This window comes from Cricetulus griseus, chromosome 2 (genome assembly GCF_003668045.3).
Source record: "Cricetulus griseus strain 17A/GY chromosome 2, alternate assembly CriGri-PICRH-1.0, whole genome shotgun sequence".
Classification (NCBI taxonomy): domain Eukaryota; kingdom Metazoa; phylum Chordata; class Mammalia; order Rodentia; family Cricetidae; genus Cricetulus; species Cricetulus griseus.
In genome coordinates this window covers 296,804,852-296,824,225 of record NC_048595.1, presented here as the reverse complement: position 1 = coordinate 296,824,225, position 19,374 = coordinate 296,804,852, and the positions used below count along the sequence as shown (strand labels likewise).

General features: G+C 37.3%; 1 long non-coding RNA gene across 1 annotated transcript; it reads left to right on the top strand.

Moving 5' to 3' along the window:
* The first annotated feature begins 739 nt into the window (after positions 1-739).
* LOC113834177 lies at positions 740-13,347 on the top strand. The gene is made up of 3 exons (XR_003482575.2): positions 740-954; positions 10,588-10,642; positions 12,081-13,347. It is a non-coding gene; the product is annotated as an uncharacterized LOC113834177 (long non-coding RNA).
* Positions 13,348-19,374: the final 6,027 nt, after the last annotated feature.

Sequence of the window (19,374 nt, the reverse complement as noted above, 5' to 3'; positions counted from 1 at the left end):
ACACTCTATAGACTAGTCTAACCTCTAACTCACAGAGATCTGCCTGCCTATGCTTTCCAAGTGCTGCTTTTTTTGTTTTTTTTCAAGATAGGGTTTCTCTATGTAACAGCCTTGACTGGCCAAGAACTCAGTTTGTAGACAAAGCTGGCTTTGAACTTCCAGAGATCTACTTGCCTCAGCCTCCTGAGTGCTGGGATTAAAAGTATGGGCCACCATGCAAGAATGCCTATTTGTTTTCTAATGAGAGACAAAATGGGAGGAGAGATGGGGAGGAACTGGGAGGAATAGAGGGAGGAGATACTGTAATTTTAATGTGAATATATTATGTGGGCAAATAAATGTTTTCAATAAAAGGAAAACACAAAGATAAAAGTATACACACAACCAGAGTTGAGGGCCACTCTATGAAATCATCACATCTTGAGAGGGACTGATACATTTGTAAAATCTAGAAATTTCCACTTTTTAGTTATATATACATGGGTAGGTCACTTAGTTTCCTGAAGCCTCTATTTTCGTATCTGTTAAATGGGGATATATGTATACCTCCCTCAAGGTAGTTGTATAGCAGTATCAGGGCTCCCCAGTGAAGAGGAATTAAAATGGGTCTACAGCTGTTCTAATACTGTAGCCACTTATCACATGTAAATGTTTAAATTATACACTCAAAAATTGTTTCTCAAGTTTCAGTTTACATATTTCAAGTGTTTTATCAGTCAAAGGTGGCTAATGACTACCACAGAGTGCAGTAGTGATGTCCAACAATGTTTTTTAATTATAGACTGCTACATTCACTGAAAACTACTCTCTTAGGGCTGCTTCAGTAAGATCCAAGTACCCTCAGAGACAACTCATTTCTAACTGAGATTGGGAAAATCCAGCATTTCAGCTTCTGCAAGTAATCAGTAGACCTTCTGGGTTGGGCAGATATGTGAAGGAAATCCAGGAACAAAGGTTTGTGCAAACACTTTTGTCTCTTGTTCTTTTAGACCCATAAATGAGCTTACCTGCAGGTAAACAGGCAGTGAGAACATCCAATCAATTGAGTACACTCTGATCTGGCTCCCCTTCCCAGCCTGTTTCTGAGGCCACACTCACCTCACTTAACACACTTACTTTTGCTGTTTAGTAAGTTAAGGTGGAACATTAACTTTTCTGCCATTTGTTTCTACCATTGGCACTCTACTGTGAAACTCTTGCTGCCGTGTTTGTGTGTGTGTGTGTGTGTGTGTGTGTTTGTGTGTGTGTGTGTTGGAAAGTGCAAGAGGAAGATATTAGAACAGCCTGGCACTGATAGGAAATAGCATTATCAATTGAAGGGAAAGGCCACAAATATGCATACTTTAAGATCTTATCTGTAACATTTATTCCAGGCATTTGGTAGATCTTCTATTCTAAAATGCCTTTACTATCATTTTGGTTTGCCTGGTTTTAGTATATAAGAGCACAAGGCTCTGAAATTCAAACTATGTACTAATATTGGTTTGATAAGGGACCTGGGGACCTGGGATGGATATCTCAACCTTTCTAAGCCTTTGTTTCACCATTTGAAACATGGGATTAGTACTGTTTTCTACATGTCAGGGGATTAATTGAAAAGTGTATGTGCACATATATATGTATATGTATCCTTATAATAGTACTAGGGAAGTTACCTATGAATTAAAAAATTACTTTAAGATTAAGTTTGGGGAGTGTATACCTGTAATTCTGGCACTTGGGAGGGGGAGATAGAAGAATTAGGAGTTCAAGTTTAGCTGAGGCTTCATAGCAAACTGGAGCCCAGTTTGACCCACAACTGTCTCAACAAACAACAAGCAAACACCAGATAAAAAGTCAGTTGACAAACGATATAACACTTTCACCAAATATTATACATAATATATTACATATTCTTAACAGGAATTTAAAGTATATTTTAAGATCCAATGCTCCTATCCTTTTGCCTATCTTTTAGAACAACGAGGCCTGTTTCTCCAAGCACATTTGTAGCTTCTGTGTTGTATAAACCTTCCACTGCACTGCTACTGTACTTGTTTAGTTAAGTACAGGCCTAGCAGCTGGGGAAGTGTCAAAGTCTGAAGAGCAAGCAGAGGCTGATTAGAGTCACTCTGTGTTAAAAATTGCTAATACGATTAGCAGGCAGTCTCAAAAAAGTAAGGCTGGTAGAGGTTCCTGATGGAAGGAGACTGTAACTGCTTCTCGAACTTGTTTTGTCTCCCAGAAAGGATGTTTTTGTTGGCAAAGCTACTTTATTATTTTTTAATACTGGCATAGCTTTGGGATTTTAAATTATTTAAATTTCACACGATTTCATACCACGTGAGACTGTGTGCAGTACCTTAAAGGACGGGGAATCAGCCACCAGTGGGGTGTTATCATTTATTTTTGGTTGGGAAGCTGTTCTGGTTCATATAGTTGTTTTCCCAGCTGAAATAACACAGCAGATTGGTGATATTTGAACACTGTTAATTGCTGAATGTTCTTAACTAGTAAATAGGTCTGATTAACTGGAAGCCAAACAGTAACCCAAACAGACCAGAGCCCACAAGATAAGATAAACACTCTACTAACTTTAAACCTCCCCTTTGGGTCATTTTCCAGTGGTAGGAAATGTTAACCTAAAATGTTTTATTTTCCATTTAGAAAAATGTTTGGCATATGAAAAACTAAAGTTCCGATGTATGATTAGTAGTTGGTTGTTAGCAATGCTAACACAATACCATTAAATTATGAGCGTTAACAACAAAGATCAATTCATCTCAGAAACCACTGGTTTACAGTTCATCTTGTACCCTAACAGTTCTCTTTGGAAAATTGAGAACAATAACAATTTAACCAAAGAACAAAGAGTTTTTCATAAATAAAATGTAATTTGGGTATCTCAAGGCTAGAAAGTGTTCTAGAATAAAACTACAGCAGGGAGTGGTGGCACCCTCCTTTACTTGGAAGCACTTGGAAGGCAGAAGCAGGTGGATCTCTGAGTTCAAGGTCATCCTGATCTTCAGAGAAAGAGTTCCAGGACAGCCAGAACTACACAGAGACACCCTATCTCAAAAACAAAACAAAAGACAAGAACAACAACAACAGCAAAAAAACAAATAACAACAAAAAACCCCCAAACCCAAAACAAATAAAACTCTACTTCTACTCATACTTTCCATTATCTAGGTTCCAGAACATTCATGTTAAAATTAGGTTTGAGATTATATTTTAAATTAAGCATTGATGATGTGAACCATGCTTATTCTTTTAAACTTAAAACAGAGCTGGACAACAAGAGTGTCCAGAATATAGTGTAATGTCCAATCAGAAAATGTCAAGCTTAGAGTACTGCCAGCTTGCCTTTTTGGCTTAAACAAATGTTTTAAACTGTTTGCTTGTGTCTCATATTGATAAGGAAACTTCCTTTTGACTAATATACAGAGACAAACTAGTTTTCTAAAATACTTTCTGGCCAGGAATTCAATATACTAATTCTTATATTTTTGGTTGTGAGCCTAGCCTTTAACGGTTGAGCCATCTCTCCAGTCCAAGATACTTAATTCTTAAAAATTTGACAAAAGTTACTTCCTTGACCACTATTGGAAAAAAGCAAGTGGAAAAAACAAAACTACAAGTACCACAAGCTACAAGTAGGGATTCAGATACATTATCTTCCAGGCTTTTAGTAAAAGTTCAAGTTGAAGGATGGCAGGATGGCTCTTGCCTAATGATCTGCCTTCTAAGAGACCCACATGGTGTGGAGGAGAGAACTGACTTCAAAAAATGTTGTCTTCTGACTTCAACACAAATGTGCACCCGCACACATGTACACACAAATACACACACACACACACACACACACACACACACACACACACACACACATACACACACACAAACACAAACATCTACACACAAATACACACATGCACACATATAAGTAGATGTAATTTAAAGAGTTGAGCTTAAATAGCATATACATATACATACTCTTAGTATATTGTTTAGAAACTATTTATGAGCATTTAAAAATGATTGTGAATATCAGTGTGTATTTTCCCATTTGACATTTTCATGGTATTCTTTAAAAATATCACAAGAATGAGATAGTATAGCTCATTGTTAGAATATATGCACACACACACACATACACACACACATTTATAAATTTTAGTGGATATATCTGTGTAAGGGTCACTCCTTTCTTTATAAGCATTATTTTCATAAACTAGAATCCCATAAGTAGAAGTGCTGGTCAAAAGGTTGACAAATGTTAAGGCCCTCCTATATATACTTCCCCAAGGAACTATCTAAATTGTATCATAAAATTACACTATTGGTAAAATACCAATTTTACCACAATCTGTACAACAATGAATGATTTTACCATGAATTCAATGTATAGTTGCCTTGTGTTTGGTATTTTAGGATTTGAAATTTTAACTAAGCAGGAAACCATTTATTCCAGATGGCCAATTTGCTCACACTGAAAAGAGCTGCATTGAGGTCACACAATCTGTGAGCTTTAAGATTACAGCTTGGCTTGGCACAGACTGTGATCATGATCTGGGAGTACCTAAGTATAACAACATCATCTTTTCATTTATTTTATGCTGGCCACTTTTAGAAGGTATGGGAGGCAATGTTGTGTTCCACTTTCAGAAATGGCTAAGACAGAGAAGCTGTAAGCAGATCGTTATGGCACAGGGGAACAAACAGAAGCTTAGATGGGGCTGGTCAGGCTGGTCTTGAGTTTGTTGTTCTCCTACCTCAGCTTTCTGAACACTGATATTTCAGGCCCATGCCACCAACTGTCTAAAGAGGACACCTTTAAGGATGGTGGAAATACACTATATTTATTGGGGTGATGGTTATGTGACTGTGCACAACTGTGTGCAACTAGTTCCTGAAATTATTTCTCTAAAATGAGGGATTTTGGCCAGGCCTAGTGGCTCATGTCTGCAGCCCCAGCTCTTAGGAGGACCTTAAGATTGAGGTAGCAATGAGACTCTAGCTCAAAAGAAAGAAAAATGTAGATTTTATGTTTCAAAAATCCAAACTGAAAAATAATTTGAGTGTTGAGTATAAAATTAATATCAGGTTATTAAAAGAATATGAACCAAATAATAAAGGGTAAACTCAAATATACCTACAAAACAACTAAGAATAGTTTTACAATTGTGTACAATATTTAGCTGCAAGGCTCAGTAGCTAATAAAAATGATATGTACTTATGAGCATTTTGGTTATTTTTAGAAAGCTATGGCAAAAATACCCAGGAGCACAACTTCAAGAAGGAAATCCATAGTTTGCTCACTCTGTCAGAGGCTTTGGTCCCTGGCTGCTGGGCAGAGAGAGCATCATGGTAATGGAAGCATGTGGTAGAGGTTTTTCACTGTATGTCAGACAGGAAGCAGAGACCAGGAAGGCAGGGACCAAGGCCAGATACAATATTCAAAGATAGGTCTGGAGTGACTTCCAATTAGGAGCTACCAGCTGGGACTAACAGTTCATTATGTGAGTCTGCATATTCAAAGCATAACAATGTGCCATAGACTTCCCTCCCTCCCCCTCCCTCCCCCTCCCTCTCTTCCTTCCCTCCCTCTCTCCCTCTCTCCAGCCCAGCCCTCCCTTCTTCCTACCCTCCTCCTCCTTTTTCAAAAAGGGTTTGTTATATGTATTCCAGGCTAACCTGGAATTCTCCAAAGTCTTGCGTCGCATTCCCTCCTGAGTTCTGAATTCATAGGCATATGTCATGTCCCGCTGCTTTTCATAAACACAAAAGTGTTAGTCTGTCTCAACATTAAGATGTGGGAGGGAAGAAGCTAGCCCCAAGGCATTGCTTTGCTGCTTTCAGATGCACAGCAGAGACAATGATCCTTCATTCAACTAGTTCTTGAGTATGTACTAAGATAATACTAAACAGTGCCTCAGAATTGGCTGAGCAATCCTAAACTTCTAGTGGTAAGACCCAATATTTGCTCTATGATAATTTTCCTCTCCCCGATGAGTCCATCTCATCTTCTTTCATGCCCTCTTTCACAGCGATACTTATTTTCATGATTTGAATAATGTTATAGTAGTTTGTCTAGAGACCTACTTATTCTAAAATTTACTTATAAAAATATCAACACTGAGAAGTTTATAGAAGAGCACCCTGGCATGTAATTACACTGAACCAAATGAAGACAAATATTATCAGACTGTCACACTTGTTTGTGATATGAATCTGAGTCTCTCATGCAATAGCAGCTATCTTAGGGCTTCTATTGCTGTGAAGTGACACCATGACCATGTTAACTCTTATAAAGGAAAACATTTAATTGGGAGTGGCGTACAGTTCAGAGGTTTAGTCCATTATCATCATGGCAGGAAACAATGTGGCATGCAGACAGACAAGTTGCTGGAGAAGGAGCTGTGAGTGCCACATCTTGATCTGCAGGCATTTGAGTCCTCACAGCCTTCCCAGTGACATACTTCCTCCAGCAAATCCACACCTCTTAATAGTGCCACTCCCTATGAGCCTATGGGGCCATTGTCATTCAAACCACCACAGCAGTGATTAGCAAGTTTGGTGTACACAGGAACCAACTCTAGCATTTATTAAGATATATATGTACATATCACTGTGCTTCCCAGACAGATATTCTGATTCATTTTGACTGGACTAGGACTCAGGATTATTCATTCTAGTAACTTAATTAGAATTCATATGCAAGCAATTTAGAATACAGCTGCTCTACAAACAACACTTTTAAAACATTGGCCTGTACTTGAACTTCTTACTTGTCTCCATTCCTTATTTATTCACACTCATCAGTAATAATCTAGTGGTACCTAGTAGTATTTGCTTAATGGCTCAATGTATTGATAATAAGTGGCAAACTGTATTCAACATGGTAATTTACACATAGGTGCTGCTCAAAAATTTCTAAATGCTTTGGAACCAAAGAAACAAAATTATTATAGTGCTTTAATATATAGTGAGTTAATAGATTATCTAAGGGTTGGCTATTGGTACAGGGAGCTCCTAGAAAAGACTGACTTCATTTCTTGCAAACTGCATAATGATGTTTGATTTACATATTTACCAGGGGAATATTACAGCCATCTGTCAGGCATATTTATCACTAAAGAGAGTGTCTTTTTTCCAGAGCTTCTGCTTAGATTTCAATAGGACTTGCCCTCCTCCTGCTCATCCCGCCTTCTTTTCTCTGACACTATCTCTGTGTGTCTGTGTATTAGGAACTTACATTTGAGAGAAACAGCATTTATGAAATAAAGCCTTCTTGCACAATTATGTCTTGATGGTGTAGAGATAACTTAATTACAGGGTGCCAGATGAAAGCCTAGTTATTTCTCTTAGCTTCTCTTCATTGTCTGCCCAAGTAGATTTGAATAGTCAGTATGATAACAGAACTAACAGAAGGTAGACATGGCTTGGCATGAACAGAAACCTTAGGTATGAAGACCCTTAGTACAAAGCACTCAGAGAGGCTATATCTACTCACTGGCTCTGTGGATGGGAGTCTCTTGCTGCCCATTTCTACCAAGGGAGTTTTGACTGCTATGCACTGTCTTTTTCAGTCTTCTTTGGACTTTCTTGGTCTTCCACTACCTATATTCAGGAGGATCTTGCCATATGTGGAAACTTCATTTTATAGTTATTTCACCAAAAATTCTTTTCAGACAAAATGTCAGCATTCTGAAGACAAGAGTACTGAGACTGATTAAGAGTTCTGTAAAAAGATGAGTCATCTGCTGTCAGATTGTTCATGTGTCTTTTCTCTGAATTGGAGGACTGAAAAAATATAACATGTTCTAAGGACTTCTGAGAGATGAGTTGGAATGGGTAGGGAGAGTAAGAGTCATAAGGGCGAGGAGAATAGAGAGATTTTGGAAGTTGGTACCCTGTCTATATAATAGAGTGCTAAATGATAATAGAAGGGCCTCAAAGGGTTTAGGAAGGTCAATGATCCATTTACTTGACTTTGTAAAACAACAACTCTAGTGAAGTGTCTTCTACATATCATAAAATACCCATTTAACATGTAAATTCTATAATTTTAGTAACTTGACCAAGTGGCACAACCATACCCATGATTAGTTTTAGAACATTTTCATCCTCCCAAGAAGACACCCTTATTATAGTTCTTCTTGTTTCAATATATAAGTCCAGAACACTACTGATCACCTTTCTATCTACAAAGCTGGCTTTGTTAGCATTTACTGTAAGTAGAATCACAGTAATTGTTGTTTATGGTTTTCTCCTTGCATAGTGGTTCTGAAGTTCATCTGTAACAGAGTTTATTGCTGAACAGTATCATATTCCATAGGTATACACCTCTAGCCTATCTGATCTCTGCTTTTAGTATATGGTTGTTTCCAAATTGGAAATATTATGAATAATTCTGTTGTAAATATTCTTGTATAAATATTGGTGTATATGTACATGTTTTAAAAATCTTTGTAAATACCTAGAAGTGGAATTACTAGGTCATTTGGTAGTTTACAATTAATTTGTTTGAAAAACTGTCAAACTGTTTTCAAAGCTGTAGTATTTTGTTTTCACTAACAATACTTGAGCATTCTTCACATTCCCATCAACATTTTTTACTCTCTGGCTTATTCACTGTAACCATTCTAGTGTGTGTGTGTGTGTGTGTGTGTGTGTGTGTGTGTGTGTGTGTGTGTTTGTGTGTGTGTGTATGTGTACAGCCTCATTCTTGTTTTTATCTTCATTTCCTAAGCTAAATGGCATTGAACATCCTTTCATATCCTTATTAGCCATTATTCACTTGTATATCTTCTCCAGTGAAACACCTGTTTGTATTGTTTGTTCACTTTTGGTAAGGCCCCTTGTTCTTCTCTTTAAAAAAAAATCATGCTATAAAATATAATGCTTTCCCAGTGCCAGGCTCAATTTGTTGGTCATGGGCTTACAAGAGATTACCCAAACAATATGGGCTATTGCCATTGGTTGCCACCCAAGAGCTGGAAGGTAGAAGGTAAGACACTACTGTTGACTGGAGGAATTGAGCTGGAACTGACCTATAAGCTTCCTCCATGATGACTAGCTCTCATAGTAACTGAAGGTTCTATGAAAACTGCCAATCAATGGTCCTATCCAAGTATAAAGACTGAACCACAACAATGACCAGCTTAGCAAGATATGCCCAATGATGCAAGAGTGGCACTTAATATCTTGGGGGCAACCAACAGCCAAATAATTGGACTTAAAGTCTACAAATAGAATAGATTTCATGCCTAGTGCTAGCTATAAACCTAGCTAATTACCCGTGGCTGGTGAGGTCTTAGATCCTAGAGAAGAGCCTATAACTGCTGCTTTTCCAAACCAGTATAATTTCTAACTGCATTCTAATACCCATTATTATACACCCAGATAATGGTATCTCTCACTCCTCATCAAAGAAATTTCTTTTTTAATTAGACAGAAACCATTACAGAATTCCATAAATGGTCAATATGCAGAGAATGTCCAACTGACCATGGGGTGCTCAAAATCACTGACACATCTATAATAACAATTACTAAACCTAAGGCTCAGGGAATATCACAGAAGGTGTAGAAAGCCGTAGGAGCCAGATGACCCGACATCTGCTGTGAAACAGTATCTTCTATACATGATAATGAGCTGTACCCATGAAATATTAACAAAATGATCACCTAAACAAGACCAGCACAGTAAAAACAGCAGTTGACATGCCAACATGGGTGGGGAAAAATCTCACAAGTCCCCACTCCTAGATGGAGAGTCACAGGCAACTAATTGCTGCTGAGAGAGGTAGATTATGTCTTCCCCAGGTAAAGGCACCCTTATAGGTTATCCAATCCCAAATGTCTAGCCTTATTAAACACATGTATGTATGCGCAGCACTAAAATGGACTGGAAAGGATGCATCTATAAATTCTCTCTCTCTCTCTCTCTCTCTCTCTCTCTCTCTCTCTCTCTCTCTCTCTCTCTCTCTCTCTCTCTCTCTCTCCCCCAACTTTAAAAGGAGTCATGGATTTGAGAGTGAGAGGTACATAGAAAGAGCTGAGGGGGATGAAAGGAAGAAAGAAAATGTAAATATAAAACAAATGTAGGAAATTCTCAAAAAACTTTTAAAAACTAAAAATCATGTAAAATTCTTCATATGCTTATTATTTTAAAAAGAGAGGATACTGTTACATAGTTCAGGTTAGCCTGGACTATTCTTGCCTCACCTCTTGAATGCTGAGAACACAGGTATGTGATATGTGATACATACCACCATGTATGTATTTGCAAATATTTTCCTGCAGTCTATTAATTCTCTTTCTTATTTTATTAATTGGTATCTTTTGTAGTGGAAACATTTTAAATTTTTATGGGGTCTAATTTATCTAGATTGTTATAGAATATATTTTTGATGTATCTAAAATACCTTTATCTAATTTAAGGTCACAAAGATTTTCTCCTTGCTTGATTTTCTTTCTTTTTTCTGTTCAACTCTTATATTTAAATATAAGATATGATCTAAGTTTTAGTTAATTTTTATGTGTGGTGTAAAGAAAGGCTCTAAGTTCTGTTTTTTTTTTTTTTTTTTTTTTTTAATCTAGATATCCAGTTGTTCTCCCTTGTCTCAGATTTCAGAACTGAGTGCTTGGCTTTGTGGTAGGTACCACCAACTTAACGGTGAATGACACAATATTCAGCTCCACACACTTTATACACAGCAAAGAACATGTCCACAACCCAGGATATTAGAGCACAACTTAAGACTGGTGCTTTCAAGACAGATGAGTCTGAGTTTAGAAAAAAAAATCAAGGGATTGGCTTTGACATCTTCATGGAAAGACACATATATGTGAGCTTCATACAGCACAGTGGCTTCAACTTCTTTGGCTTGTTTATTTTCTTAACATAGTAGCTGGCCTGTAACACTAATAAACCCAGAGACAGATATTGGGGTTCAAGCAGAAGATCAGAGAAGCAAATCAACCAGCCATTAAGTTCTTCATTCTACCTCAAACTAAAAAGGTGATCCAGGCTCCACGAATCCTCAGAGTGCAATCCTTTCCCTGTCTGGAAACTAAATCTCACATCAGACCCTTTGCTTCTTCCTTTTAGGCCTCTCTAGTGCTTGGATTAAAGGTATGAGCTCTGTTATTCTTTTTGGCTGATTCACTCTTGTTTAGCCCTGGGTGACCTTGAACTCACAGAGATCCACCGGCCTGTGTGCTAAGTCCTGGGATTAAAGGTGTAGGCCTCCAAAAAAAAAAAAAAAAAAAAAAGGAGGGGGGTTGGTGGTGCATGCCTTTAATCCCAGCACTCAGGAGGCAGAGGCAGAAGGATCTCTGTGAGTTTGAGACCAGCCTGGTCTACAGAGTGAGTGCCAGGATAGGCTCCAAAGCTACACAGAGAAACCCTGTCTCAAAAAACCAAAAAAAAAAAAAAAAAAAAAAAAAAAAAAAAGTGTAGGCAAGACAAGGACTAGCTAGTAGCCTGGCTGCTAGGATTAAAGGTGTATATCACCACTGCCTGGCCCTATGGCTGTGATTAGCTTTACATTTTGATCCCTAGGGCTTTATTAGATCATAAACAATAAATCACCACATTGGCCACTATTTACTTTGATGTATACCTAAAACTTTGAGATTAATAAAAATTCAAATATTGATGTCTGCTAATTTGTTCACACTGAGTGTGCTTAAAACTGTGAATATAATGGTGTCTTAGAATTAATAATCCCTCATGTTGTGCATAAGAACATTCTTTCTATGTGGACATTACAAAAAGTGCCCCCAAATTGGCTTAATAGATGAACACTGGATTAGGAATCAAGAGACTTAATCTTTGTGTTCTTGACCCATCATCTCATATACACCAACCCTAACATCTCAGACCTTAATTTGCTTTCAGTATAAGATGAGAGTTAGTTTTCAAGATCATTTGTAGACCAAAGTTATCTTTGTTCAGCCATCACTTATTGAGTACTCACTATTTGCCAGACAGTGTGAGCTGTGGTTAAACAGAAGTAACACATGGTACTATAATAGAGAGGAAATAGAATGGCAGTATCTCATTTTGTGCTTGTTCTGCAATTTTCCAGATCTAGAAATGCACATTTCTTCTAAGAGAGTAGTGAATTGGGGAGGAAGAAGGAAAATGTCCCAAGATGAGCTTATGGTATATATCTGCTGGAGAGAATTTCATTTGAAGATGTGTAAACTAAGAATCTTCATGACTGTTAGCAACCTTTGGAAAACAGTTCCTCATATTGTGAAAGGAGGTGTATTCATTTCCCTGAGAAGTGAAAGTGGAAATTATGAAGATTTGGAAGTTTGTAACAAACCATCTTGAATACAGTTTTTAAAATGCTGCAGCACTTTCAAACTTGAGCCTAAATGCCCCCATGAAGTGTTGTGTGGTACATAGACAGTGACTCTATGGCTTTTGAAAACTTTTGATGCTTTGGGTAGAATTCTCTCTATAATTTTGCCTGGTTTACCTCTGTATACACCCACATACCCATACCTACCACACCCATGGTACTTTTTCTTAGTAGTAGAGAAGTTAGGATAGTAGTTAATCTCTAAAGACATAAGTAAACTAAGCTTACATTACTTTCATACAACTATATAATCTTGGTTTGGCAAATGTAAAATTTAGGATCAAAAATTGTTTAAGTGTTCTATATATGTCTTAATTATGCATTGCATATTGAAATGCTTTACCCTAATCTCTTAGTCTGGATGCTTAGTTGCAAATGATGTGTAGGAATCTCATTCAGATTAGCTGGAGCAAAAGTCATATTTATTGTTGCCTCTTTTAATCACAAAGTCTAGGTGTGGACTTGGTTTTAAAATGGCTAAATCCAGGTTACCTATAAGAGTTCTGTTTACTATATAATTCAATTCAGCATTCCCCTAGGTATCAGCCTCATTCTTGGGCAGTTACTCTGCAGGTAGTGATGACACAGCAGCTCCAGACTTACTCAGTGTTTGGAAGTGAAAATCAGAAGAGGACTCTGGAGTTTATACAGAAGATGTCACCAAGAAATTCTGGTCACCTTGAGTCGTATGCTTAACTCTTTCACCAGTCCTCATGAAGAGCAGAAGACTGGCTTTTGTAGGAACCATACTGGCTCCTGAATCTAGAAAAAGAAAACTTTGTCAAAGTCTTCAGACATACAGTGGGGAGAGAGAATGAAGTCTCTTGTGTATGTTAGACACAACACAGGGTGTTCTAACATGTGAGAGGGTGCTATTAAAGAGCTCTGCATGTAAGCATCACTGGTGTTCACTGGCCACAAAGATACAAATCTGCTAGTAAAATACTGCATTGTTTATTATTTCAAATATAATCTATTTAACACATTCCTTGTTTAATATTTTTTGTGATAATGTGAAAGCTTTCATGTATTTGACATACATTTTATTGATATTAATTTTCAATGATAATTTTATGAATATTCTCATTGAACTTTCTTATATAAACAATGACATTTTCATAATAAAACTACAAATCCTAGTGAGGGACATTATTAAAACATAGTCCTGCCGGGTGTTAGTGGCGCACGCCTTTAATCTCAGCACTCGGGAGGCAGAGGCAGGCGGATCTCTGTGAGTTCGAGGCCAGACTGATCTCCAGAGAGAGTGCCAGGATAGGCTCCAAAGCTACACAGAGAAACCCTGTCTCAAAAATAAAAAAAAAAAAAACCAAAAAACAAAAACAGTCCTCTCTGATAACTTAGATCTGCTGATGGTAGTTACTTATTGGAAATTAAAAATAGAATTTTATTGGAATTTATTTTAATGCCTTGTTGAAGACTAAAGGAGTTTTTAAGTAACCACAGTTATAGCCTCCAATAAACCAAAAATTCGATGCTTAGAATATTTTAATTCTCAGATTGTGATTCTGATCAACTTTTAGAAACTGCCGAACACATATAAAGGAATTATACTTGCGCATTTAAAATAGCAAGTCTATATGTTTTCATCCTTATCAAGTAGGATAATAGCTATTTTTAGTACCAAAAGCATGTCATATGTACAGATCAAATGAATATTTAAGTATAGAAATATTTGCCTATCAAAAACAAATAATAAAATGTAAGTTGACTTGGGGTTTAGAAAGCATGGAGAATAGAGGGAGAAATACATTCATTGTTACAACATGCCCTGTTCTATTAGAATTAGATCTTCTTGAACCATGTCCAGAGCTGTGCATGTGTATGCATTTGTGTGTATATATATGCATGTTTGTGTATAACCAGAATTCCTATGCCATGGTTAATTTTAGCAAACCACAATCTTGTTGTTTTATTCTTTGCCATAGAGTCAGGAGCATTATGTTTGAGGAAGAATTGTTCCTAGGAAATACACTGGCATATTTAGTGGAAGAGGTCAACGTACTCTCTGATGGCTTAGAACAACAATGATCATAACATGATATTCTAGCTAATGAATGTCCCATGATTTAACCAGCCCTATGCAATAATTATATGTGAATGCAGATGAGAAAGCTGGATAACAAGCTCAGGTGATTAGGCTTTCCTCATGTGGCTTTATTATTTGGCTGGAAATGCTATGCCTTCTAAAATTTTATTCCACAGTCATACATAGTAGTGAGGATGGATAGAATAGCAATGCAGTTGGAAGTGGTCCACTGGGTCCTCTTGGCAGTGACTGAACAGACTAGTGCAGGACAAGGCTTCACAGCATCTCAGCTCTATAGGAGTAGAGAGAAGTGCAACAAGCTTTCAGATAGACCAGGTTAGTGTGAATTAAAACATTGAAAATATAAGACAGAATAGAACAGTGGCATCAGATAGGAAAATGCTTTCCAACAAGAATTCAATGACCAATAAGTCAGTTGCAAGGGTAGAATTTCACATGGGGAAGATTGATAAACACCATCTCCCTTGAAGCTTTTCTTAGAAATCCACAGAAACAGACAATTCAAGAAAGACCAAGTCCTCTGCCCAAGACACAGGTATTCAACACAGAGATCATCAATAAAATGTCATAAGGCATCAAGTCTAGGGGGCCACAAGTGACCAACTGAAGCAGCAGACTAGAATTGTCATGATGCAAGCAGAGGGAGGAAGTTACAGGGTATTGGATCTTTCGAGGTTGCGCTACTCCAAAGTGATGATAGTGTGGTGGATCTGATGGTGTATGTCAAAGATTATTAGGACTTGGAGTATCAGTGAATTAATGCTAAGTATCATTTAGAACTATTTAATAACTAAAAGAAATACTAATACTGACAATTGATTAGTCATGAGAAGAATGCCTAGAGACCGATAAATGGGATTACCAGATTTTTGTTTTTATTTGATTATGTCATCAGGTATATCAGTTGTTTTGATGAAAAATTAAAACCAAGTTAAAGTTGAAGCTGTTAAATATAAAATAAGCTACTAAAAGATATTGATAATAGGAAAAACTAGATGTGTGATACATGGGAACTCTCTTCACAATTTTACTGTAAATCTTAAACTGTTATAAAAAAGACAGTTGTAGGGCTGGAAAGATGATGGCTCAACTGTTAAAGGCTAGGCTCACAACAATTGCTTTTAAAAGTCAGACAAACAAGAAAATGAAACAGTATGATATATGCAGCATATAATATGTTAAATATAACACAATAAATTTAAAGACCATCAACATGTATTATGTTGTTAATAAATATTGCCTATACACATATTTCAAATTATTCAATATTTCCAATGTCAAGTTATTATTTTTCACAGAAACATAGGCTTTAAAATAATATCTATGCTTAATTAATTGGCAGACACTTTTCTTATTAGTGGATTAATATAAACTTGCATCATAACTATTCAGTTATTCACTCACATTCCAGTATTTTAAACCCCATAACTTCTGCCCATGTGGTTGGGGAGGGTGTGGCAATGAGCTTGAGAAGGGCTCAGCCATATCTGCAAAGCGTGCTCTCTCCAAGTCTTGTTGCCTCCATGTTCTAATTAGTAATGGTCTGACGGCACAGTGAAGGGGGAGATCTGATGCTATCTCTTCTGAAACTGAGATTGGTAGTGTAACTTTGTCCTTGGACTTCAGAGCTATCTGATGCCTCTTGATGCTGTCATCAGACACAAAAGTCCAGTGAAACAAAAGCACGCTGAACAGAACATCCAGTGTTCTCTGGCACCTTGTAAAGGCAACTTTGCTTATTTCCTTTCTTCAGGCAGTCCTAAATCCCCCTTTATGTTTTCAAGTACTAGGATTTTCAGGAAACACCTCACATACCCTCTTTTCTCTTGGCAGAAGTAGCAAATGAAAATGAGAGCCCACAGTAGCTAAATATCAAAGCTCTAAGAATGTATTGTAAAAGCCCTAAGTGGTGTAATAACCTATAATTTTCTTGTCTTTTTTTGGCATCGCCCACGTTAAATCTTGTACTTCCAGTTTCCCTCAATCACATAATTATCAGATATTCATGTGGGTCTTAAAAGGCGGTTTTCAAATCATATTCTTCAATTAATTGACCAGTGTGCTTCCATCAAATGTAATCTCCAGTGCTTGGATGGGATGTAGTCTAGTAAGACACTGTGAGGGCTTTTCCTGCTTTTTCCAAAATTTCCTTGTTGGATGTAGCATGAGCTCTTGGCTGAAGCAAAGGATTTTAGGGTTAGTGCAAAGTAAGTCCTTCTTATTGTAGATGCAGATTGAGCTATTTCTGGGTACAAACTGAATTGAACATCTTCGGTTTTGTTGATTTTCACCATTTCAGTAATAGCTAAATAAACATAGTTTCTTTGGGGTTTCCTGATTTTTATTATAGTTAAGGATAGAATGTCTAATTACCCCACCTCACCAGCATTTATATGTTAAGGGTTTCGCCTCCAATGCAATGGTGAGTGAGGTCTTTGAGGGAGTGACGAGGTTTAGAAGAAATTATGAAGGCAGGCTTTCAAAGGGGGGCTTAGTACCCAGTACCTCTTCACTCTTCCTATTGCTGCACACCAAGGAATGGTCATGTGAACAGAAAATAGAGGATGGCTGTCACCAAGCCAGGGAAAGGGCCATGGCCAAAAGCCAAATCTGCTGGTTTCTTGATTCTTGATGTTCTATATTCTAAGACTATGAATAATGTCTGCAGACTAAGACTCAGACTAATAATGTATCCAGTTTATGGTATTTTGATATAGCAGCCTGGGTTAATTAAGACACAGGACATTTCTTACGTTTCAAGCATCATATTGAATTCAATATAAATACAATAGAAGTAGACTCCATATAAATGGAATAGGGCTTTTGTTACTGTTGAACTTTCTTTGGACCTAGTACTTATACTAGCTCTAGGACCATAAAGCCAAATAAAATTAGACTATTTTAGAGATTTTCCTTATTTATCCTTTCATTTCATCCTGCTCAGATTTTTGTCAGCCTCGGTAAGTACTTAGGCAGGATGGCTAACCATATTGACTGGGTCTGAGATGAACATATGACTTATTTCAGGCCAATGAGAGATAAACCACAGGTTTTTAATTGATATGAGTGGGTAACAGCTTTAAACCCCTACAGAGGAAAAAAGTGCTGAGAGATGTAGTAAGAGAGAAAATTTAGGTGATATTGCTTCATTGCCTGGATCCATTTGTCTCCCAGTTTACAGTGAATTTTTGATCATGTAAGTAATAAATTCCCTCTTTGCTTTAGATGGGTTCAAATTTGATTTCAATTTAAGCCAAAACATTGCTTAGTAACATGATTAATGCATTTATAACCATCAAAAAGTATGCACAGCTAGTCTTCCTGTGTCATGACTACTCCAAGTTGAGACACTTTGCTCCATCACAGTCTGGCTGCCAGGAACTGCCAGGATGCTCTTGCCTTACTTCAGGCCTGAAGCAGTGCAGTCAGCTGACTGTGGAGTGAAACTTCTGACACCTACACTTTTCCTACAAAGTGGAATTTCTTTCTTTCTTTCTTTCTTTCTTTCTTTCTTTCTTTCTCTCTCTCTCTCTCTCTCTCTCTCTCTCTCTCTCTCTCTCTCTCTTTCTCTTTTTGAGAAAAGTGATCCATTGAATCTTCAAAACATTCTTGATGCCACAGCCTTTTTCCCATTATACAGAAAGAGAGGATGGTGAAGAGAAGGGGAAGAGGAGAACCAGGAGGAGGAAAGGAGGGGAGAGGGAGAGGAGAAGGGAGAAGAAGAGTTCTAAAATGTACTATCTTGCTTTTATTTCAAAGATATGCTTACAGGAAGATTGTAAGCCCTCATCAAAATGACCACTGTTTTTTTGGGGGGGGTACTAGCAAGTAACTGTCATTCTCAGAACAAGAATGATCTTTTTTTTTACAGGATGCTACTCAGTGACCCTTTATTAGGCTCAGACCTTTATTTTTTCTTAATTTGAAAATAAATTTAATAAGTTGTGGGGTACTTTCAGACATTACTTGGGTTTGATATGATATCTGGATATTGGTTTCTGAAATGCAAGACAAATTTGCTAAGGTTTCTTTAGAAAGACAGGAAAGACAGACAGACAGACAGACAGACAGACAGACACACACACACACACACACACACAGAGAGAGAGAGAGAGAGAGAGAGAGAGAGAGAGAGAGAGAGAGAGAGAGAGTTGGCAGGGGAAGTCCTTTATTTTTCCAGGGCATCCCCTAAGTTATATCTTTAGAAACTAAATATTTTATATTATGTATTTAGACACATTCTTATAATGTACTTAAGTTTCCTTTTTGACTTTTTTTTTTTTTTACCTTAAGTAAGTAATTATGTTTTGAAACTGACAGTTCCTTTTTAGAGCTCCTTGTTGCTCAGGGCATTCAGCACTTTTGATTGTCCTAATTTTTTTAGGGCTCAGTCACCTCATGTGTAAATGGCATTGGGTAAAGTTTGATCCAGAGCCCTTCCAGTCCTAGGAATTCATAGATGTATTTTTTTCATCCCATTCCACCCATGTTCCATAGACACTGATAACAATTCTTAAGTAAAAATGCATTCATAGAGTGCTCAATCTTTAGAAAAATGATGCCTAAATTTTGCCACTTCTATGACTCATAGTTCTAATTTTAGAGTATTTTGAGAGATATGCAGTCAGTGATTAGCAGCTATCATAGAGTGAATCATGGGCTCCTCCCTGCATCCTGGTCTTCACATTGTCTTTGTTGTAGTCCGGGTGTGTTTGATCAAACTGCTTGTCTCTGGCTAATGCATAGGAGCAGCAATTGTGCCATTTTTAGCCTAATTCTTTAGAGGCTTTTCATGATTCCCCTGCCACTGTATATTTCTGAATCTGTAAGCTCAGGGGAATGAACCCAGGAAGTACATCTACACACTGAATGGGAATTGGCGCTAGTATAGGCACTAAAAACCAAAGCCAAGCCCCTTTTCTGAGACAATCTTGATCAGCTGAC